Below are 7,652 nucleotides of genomic sequence, written 5' to 3'. Positions count from 1 at the left end.
CGCCCACGCGCTCACTGCCCCGCCCCCAGACTCAACACCCCGCCCCCAGGCCGAGCCGGAGGGGCCACAGAATCACGGCCCCGCCCCTCCCCGCGGGCCCCTTCCCCTCCGCCCCGCCCCTCGGCGCTCCGCCCCTTCGGGCCCCGCCCCCTCGGCGCTCCGCCCCTTCGGGCCCCGCCCCGGGTGAGGTAAGCCGGAGGCGCGGACTCCCGCGTGAAGCTGACAGAGCCGCGCAGCCGGCTGCGGTGTTCCTACCGATACGGGAGGCGTGGCAGGAAGTCCGAGGGGAAGGCGGTGAAGAAAACTGCAGGGGCTCCAGGTGGGAAGGCCCCCCCGCCTTTTCCGGGCCCAAACGGGTCTGGTTCCACTCTCGCGGGCAGGATGAGCCTGTGCCCAAGGGCGCTAGCCCTCTGCCCTGATTTCCCAATCTCTCGCCCCGATCTCTAGCCTCTGCCCCCATTTCCCGGTTCTCGAGCCTGCTCCCAGTCTCTGATCTTCACCCCCTCCCTTCCTCCCCTCACGTTCACGATGATGAAAGGGCCATGGTTTCGAGTAGGAGCATCAGATCCCGGTGCCCTGAGTCCGTGCATGAGTACCCATCATGGTCAACAAAAGAGTCCGAAATGCAGTACTTGGACGCAGTCTCAAAAAGGACAGAATGATCTCTGTTCTCTCCAAGGCAAACCATTCAATATCACAGTTATCCAAGTCTATGCCCCAACCAGTAATGCTGAAGAAGCTAAAGTTGAACGGTTTTATGAAGACCTACAAGACCTTTTAGAACTAACACCCAAAAAAGATGTCCTTTTCATTATAGGGGACTGGAATGCAAAAGTAGGAAGTCAAGAAACACCTGGAGTAACAGGCAAATTTGGCCTTGGAATGCGGAATGAAGCAGGGCAAAGACTAATAGAGTTTTGCCAAGAAAATGCACTGGTCATAACAAACACCCTCTTCCAACAACACAAGACAAGACTCTACCCATGAACATCACCAGATGGTCAACACCGAAATCAGACTGATTATATTCTTTGCAGCCAAAGATGGAGAAGCTCTATACAGTCAACAAAAACAAGACTGGGAGCTGACTGTGGCTCAGATCATGAACTCCTTATTGCCAGATTCAGACTTAAATTGAAGAAAGCAGGGAAAACCGCTAGACCATTCAGATATGACCTAAATCAAATCCCTTATGATTATACAGTGGAAGTGAGAAATAGATTTAAGGGCCTAGATCTGAGAGATAGAGTGCCTGATGAACTATGGGCGGAGGCTCATGACACTGTACAGGAGACAGGGATCAAGACCATCCCCATGGAAAAGAAATGCAAAAACGCAAAATGGCTGTCTGTGAAAAGAAGAGAGGCGAAAAGCCAAGGAGAAAAGGAAAGATATAAGCATCTGAATGCAGAGTTCCAAAGAATAGCAAGGAGAGATAAGAAAGCCTTCTTCAGCGATCAATGCAAAGAAATAGAGGAAAAGAACAGAATGGGAAAGACTAGAGATCTCTTCAAGAAAATTAGAGATACCAAGGGAACATTTCATGCAAAGATGGGCTCGATAAAGGAGAGAAATGGTCTGGACCTAACAGAAGCAGAAGATATTAAGAAGAGGTGGCAAGAATATACAGAAGAACTGTACAAAAAAGATCCTCACGACCCAGATAATCATGATGATGTGATCACTAATCTAGAGCCAGACATCTTGGAATGTGAAGTCAAGTGGGCCTTAGAAAGCATCACTATGAACAAAGCTAGTGGAGGTGATGCAATTCCAGTTGAGCTATTTCAAATCCTGAAAGATGATGCTGTCAAAGTGCTGCACTCAATATGCCAGCACATTTGGAAAACTCAGCAGTGGCCATAGGGCTGGAAAAGGTCAGTTTTCATTCCAATCCCAAAGAAAGGCAATGCCAAAGAATGCTCAGACTACCACACAATTGCACTCATCTCACACGCTAGTAAAGTAATGCTCAAAATTCTCCAAGCCAGGCTTCAGCAATACGTGAACTGTGAACTCCCTGATGTTCAAGCTGGTTTTAGAAAAGGCAGAGGAACCAGAGATCAAATTGCCAACATCCGCTGGATCATGGAAAAAGCAAGAGAGTTCCAGAAAAACATCTATTTCTGCTTTATTGACTATGCCAAAGCCTTTGACTGTGTGGATCACAATAAACTGTGGAAAATTCTGAAAGAGATGGGAATACCAGACCACCTAACCTGCCTCTTGAGAAATCTGTATGCAGGTCAGGAAGCAACAGTCAGAACTGGACATGGAACAATAGACTGGTTCCAAATAGGAAAAGCAGTACGTCAAGGCTGTATATTGTCACCCTGCTTATTTCACTTCTATGCAGAGTACATCATGAGAAACACTGGACTGGAAGAAACACAAGCTGGAATCAAGATTGCCGGGAGAAATATCAATAACCTCAGATATGCAGATGACACCACCCTTATGGCAGAAAGTGAAGAGGAGCTAAAAAGCCTCTTGATGAAAGTGAACGAGGAGAGTGAAAAAGTTGGCTTAAAGCTCAACATTCAGAAAACGAAGATCATGGCTTCCGGTCCCATCACTTCATGGGAAATAGATGGGGAAACAGTGGAAACAGTGTCAGACTTTTTTGGGGGGGGCTCCAAAATCACTGCAGATGGTGACTGCAGCCATGAAATTAAAAGACACTTACTCCTTGGAAGAAAAGTTATGACCAACCCAGATAGTATATTCGAAAGCAGAGACATTACTTTGCCGACTAAGGTCCATCTAGTCAAGGCTATGGTTTTTCCTGTGGTCATGTATGGATGTGAGAGTTGGACTGTGAAGAAAGCTGAGGGCCGAAGAATTGATGCTTTTGAACTGTGGTGTTAGAGAAGACTCTTGAGAGTCCCTTGGACTGCAAGGAGATCCAGCCAGTCCATTCTGAAGGATATCAATCCTGGGATTTCTTTGGAAGGAATGATGTGAAAACTGAAACTCCAGTACTTTGGCCATGTCATGCGAAGAGTTGACTCATTGGACAAGACTCTGATGCTGGGAGGGATTGGGGGCAGGAGGAGAAGGGGACGACTGAGGATGAGATGGCTGGATGGCATCACCAACTCGATGGGCCTGAGTCTGGGTGAACTCCCAGAGATGGTGATGAACAGGGAGGCCTGGTGTGCTGCGATTCATGGGGTGGCAAAGAGTCGGACACGACTGAGCGACTGAACTGAACTGAGTCCATTCAGTCACCAGCCACCAGTAGGAATTTGTGGGCATACAATCAGATCTTCACTCAGCTGCTCAGCAGAGCAAACAGGGGAGCAAGTGGTAAGTCCTCCACGAATATGGTGATGAATCCAAACTGCAGCACTGGGGGTTGGGGCGTGTCAGGTCTGGGTCACCCCTCCTGCTGGGTCAGCCCACCACCACCCCCCCCGCCCCCGCAAGGGGCCCTGCCACACCACTGCTTGTCCATCTCCAGGTATTCCTCAAAGAGGCCCTGCACTGGACGAGCTGAGTCCTTCCAACACCCCTGCTCCTGCCTGGTCTATCTGGATGTCCCCAGGCCCCGCCACCTATCTCTTCTGCTGCCAGGCCTTCAGCTTCCTGGGACGGACAAAGCCATTTCTATGCTCCCAGTCCCTTGGAGATAGGCACCACGGTCATGCCCACTTTACAGATGAAGACGTGGAGACTCAGAGACCTTGCCCAGGGCTCCCCCAGTTGTGAACGGTGGAGCCAGGGCTCAAGTGCTTGTTTGCTGGACTCCAGAGTCCAGGGCTCTTAAAATCTGCGCCTCCTATATGGCCATTCTTGGTCTCTGGAAGCCCTTCCCCTCTCTAAAACACGAAAAGCGAGCGCCCCTGTTTCCCGTTCATCATATCACTAAGCCACTCAGCTCTCTTGGAGAGGTGTCCTGTAAGCAAGGTCAGAGCTCACAGAATGCAGAGCTAGGACTTGTGTTCCCGTGTCCCGACCCCAACCAGGGGTTTCACTGCTTGGCTCTCATAAAGGCCCCCTGCCCTAGCCTGACTAGGCCCAACCCCCAGGTCGCTCCCTGCATCCACAGCCTAATGAACTACCCCACTTTGCTGGCCAGCTGTCTGCCCGCCACAGTGATGAAGAGCCACTGAGCTTAGGAAGGCAGCCTCTGAGCCACACTGCAATGGGCAGACACATGGCACCTTACTCAGAGCTTGGGGGCTGGCCTCAGAGGCAGATCCTGCCATACCTGAAGGGCGATGCCCCCCACCCCTCAAGAGCCGGCTCTCTGGGTGAGGATACTTGCGTCCCCGATCCATATGCTGAGCAGCCCGCTGTACTCACCAGGGCATCCCACAAACCCTCAGGCCCACTGGATCAGGTGGCAAAGTGCCCTCCCCCTCTGGATCCAGGCCACAGCTAAACTCCATGCTGAGGCGGACCCCTCTCCCTGCTGTGCTCCTGGGCCTCTGGCCAACCACCCACTGAGAGATAACTCTGGTGACCGGGCTGCTGGGACATCTTGTCCCACTGCCCCCAGTTAGGCCATGTTCCCAAGACCGGTTGGGACAATGGCCCCCATCTACTGCTCAACCCATGAGAAGCCAATTGAGTATTTCTGGGCCAGGAAGAGGGAGTCATGCTCCTGAGGGGGAGGAGGTGTGGGTTCTTTTAGTGATTCTCTCTCCCACTCCTGCCAAATGACAATGGCAATTACACGGTAACACCTCCTCCTGGGCGTCTAGCCCTTGAAAACTCCTGACCTGTCTTTATTGAAACTTGAAGCTCCTAGAGGGAAGGCCCAGGTCTGGTTTATTTCTGTGCCCCCAGCATCCAGTCCAGGCTTCTCAGTAGAAAGGCCCCCACAAAGATGGTGATGAACCCAAGTGTCAGGAATGGGAGGTGGGGTGTCAGGCCTGCGCCACTCGGCGGCCGTCGAGTGAATGAGTGAATGCAGGTGTTAGTTTCTCATGTACCCAGTGATGTGTTGGTATATTGCAGCTGAGAAAGCTGAAGTCCAGAGAAGTCAAGGGCCAACGTCAAAGTCGACAGCAAGATGTTAGCAGAGACAAATCTAGAGGCTCACAGACACTGCCGCCCGCTGGGACTTCACCGGGGTCCACAGCCTCGATCGGGGTCCTCACCCGCTTTGGAGAATGCTACAGAGAAGGGAGCGGAGAAGAAACTGACGAGCTGGAAGATGAAGACTTCGGAAGTGGGGAATCTTCATGATGGGTCTGGGTTCTATGCATCTCTGGGCAAAGGGCAGAGCTGGTCAGAGTTCTGTTGTGTGTAAGGGGGCAGGCCCAGCCCATTGGGTCAACTCATTTGCTTCTGTCCACAGCCCAGCCTCCCCTCAGGCCAGCCATGCCCCTGGCCACTTCGTTTGAGGGTGACTGAGCGGGTGCCCCTGGCCACTTCGTTTGGGGTGATTGAGCGGGTGCCCCCTGGCCACTTCGTCTGAGGGTGACTGAGCGGGTGCCCCCTGACCACTTCGTTTGAGGGTGACTGAGCGGCTGCCCCCTGGCCACTTCGTTTGAGGGTGACTGAGCGGCTGCCCCCTGGCCACTTCGTTTGAGGGTGACTGAGCGGCTGCCCCCTGGCCACTTCGTTTGAGGGTGACTGAGCGACTGCCCCCTGGCCACTTCGTTTGAGGGTGACTGAGCGGCTGCCCCTGGCCACTTCGTCTGAGGGTGACCGAGCGGGTGCCCCGAGCAGCTGGAGGGTCTGAGACACGGGGACTCCTGCATCCCAACTGGTGCCAGGACACCCCTGTGACACCCGGCCCTTACTCACCCCGCCTGGTGAGCTGCTTAGCCAGCGAGATAGACCTGGCCCAGGAGGAGGAGGAGGACCAGGCTGAGCTCAGCTGCTGGTGTTGGCAACGCTGCTGGCCCAGGCAGAGTGATGGCCATCACCCTGAGCCAGGCCATGTGGAGGGGTGGCACATGAAAGAATCTGAAGATGCCCACCTTGTGCCTGGAGTCTGGGACAGTGGCCCGCACCCCATTGCTCCAAGAGGCACTCACTTGGGCCATGAGCACAGCGTTGCCCGTGTGGAACATTTCCATACCGATGATCTCACGGTACACAATGACAGACACTAGGAAAATCATCACCACATATCCTTCAAGAGCAAGGACCCAATATCCCCTCATCATGAGGACGATGGATGCGGAGCTGGTGAGCTGGCCGGGAAGACGGGTGTGGGATGGGGAGCAGGGCCCCTTCAGGCCCGTCGTGGGGTTCTGGGCCGTCTGCAGGGCCAAGCTGGCAAACTCCGGGTGCGGGCTCTCCTGCCAAAGGGGGCAGCAGAAATGTGCATTCCATGGCCCAAGCGTCTGGGTGTCACGACCATGCTTCCTGCCACTTCCCGTTTGCACAGGAGTCTCTGGGAGTGTGGGAAAGCTGTCTCACTCTTTGTTTCTGCAGGGCCTTTTCCCCCTAGGGTCTGGTTAGGAGCCTGGCTGGATAGATGCGTGAGAAGACAGAGAAAGTGAAAGTGAAGTCGCTCAGTCGTGTCCGACTCTTTGCGATCCCATGGAGACAGGAAGTAAGCAACAAATGGCCGCGTGTGGGAGACGCTGGCTAATCTGAAGGTGGGTGGGCAGCAGGTAGACAGGTGGGCAGGCAACCTAGACAGGCAAGCGGCTGGCACACCTCTGTGAGTGGGTGTGCAGGGTGTGGGTAGATGAGCAGCCGGGTGGGTGGGTAGATAACATATTTGCTTATTCCACAACTATCTCTGAAAGACGGGCTTTATTTATGTGCTTTGCTTTTGGCCGCACTGTCCTTCACGGCTGTGCGTGAGCTTCTCTGGCTGCTGAGGCTGGGGGCTGCGCTCCGCCGCAGCGGGCGGGCGGCTCGTCGCGGCGGCTCCGCCTGTTGTGGGGCGTGGCCCCGCCTGTTGTGGGGCGTGGCCCCGCCTGTTGTGGGGCGTGGCCCCGCCTGTTGTGGGGCGTGGCCCCGCCTGTTGTGGGGCGTGGCCCCGCCTGTTGTGGGGCGTGGCTCCCCCTGTTGTGGGGCGTGGCTCCCCCTGTTGTGGGGCGTGGCTCCCCCTGTTGTGGAGCGTGGCTCCGGGCACACTGCTGCGGCTGTGGCGCTGGACTCGGCAGTTGCGCCTCCCGGGCTCTAGAGCGCAGGCTCAACAGCTGGGGCGCGTGGGCTTCGCTTCTCCGCGGCACGTGGGGCCTTCCTGGGTCAGGGGTCAAACCCGTGTCCTTCTGCATTGGCTGGCCTCCAGTGCCTAACCTTACCAACCTTTACATCCTGCTGATGTCAGGGGAGGGCAGAAAAGTGACCCAGGCAAACTGTCGGGAAGAGCCAGCTTTGTATCCTTTGACTCCAAAGTCGGAGCTGTTCCCAGCATGGCTTGTGGCCTCTGAGTGCAGCAGGGAGCGGACTTCTGGGCCTGCAGGGCGGAGCTGGGCGTCACCTCCTCTCCCTGGAAGTCACTGCAGTCTCCCGGGGCGGGGCGGGCAGTGTGGTGCTTTTGTGCTTCCGGTGCGCCAGGAAAGCCATGGCCCAGAAAGGCAGGAAGTGCCAAGAGCACAGTTCCAGATGGACAAAGAGCCCCACTGCAAAGAAGGGGGCGAGGGCATGCTGCAGGGCGCTGCCGAGCCCGGTGCTGGGCCCCAACCCTTCCCGTCCTCTCTTCCCTGACTCACCTTGGCCATGGGGCAGACCTT

Source organism: Capricornis sumatraensis, chromosome 3, assembly GCF_032405125.1.
Source record: "Capricornis sumatraensis isolate serow.1 chromosome 3, serow.2, whole genome shotgun sequence".
Classification (NCBI taxonomy): Eukaryota; Metazoa; Chordata; class Mammalia; order Artiodactyla; family Bovidae; genus Capricornis; species Capricornis sumatraensis.
The sequence above is the reverse complement of the archived record's forward strand: the minus strand, read 5'-3'. Positions refer to the sequence as shown.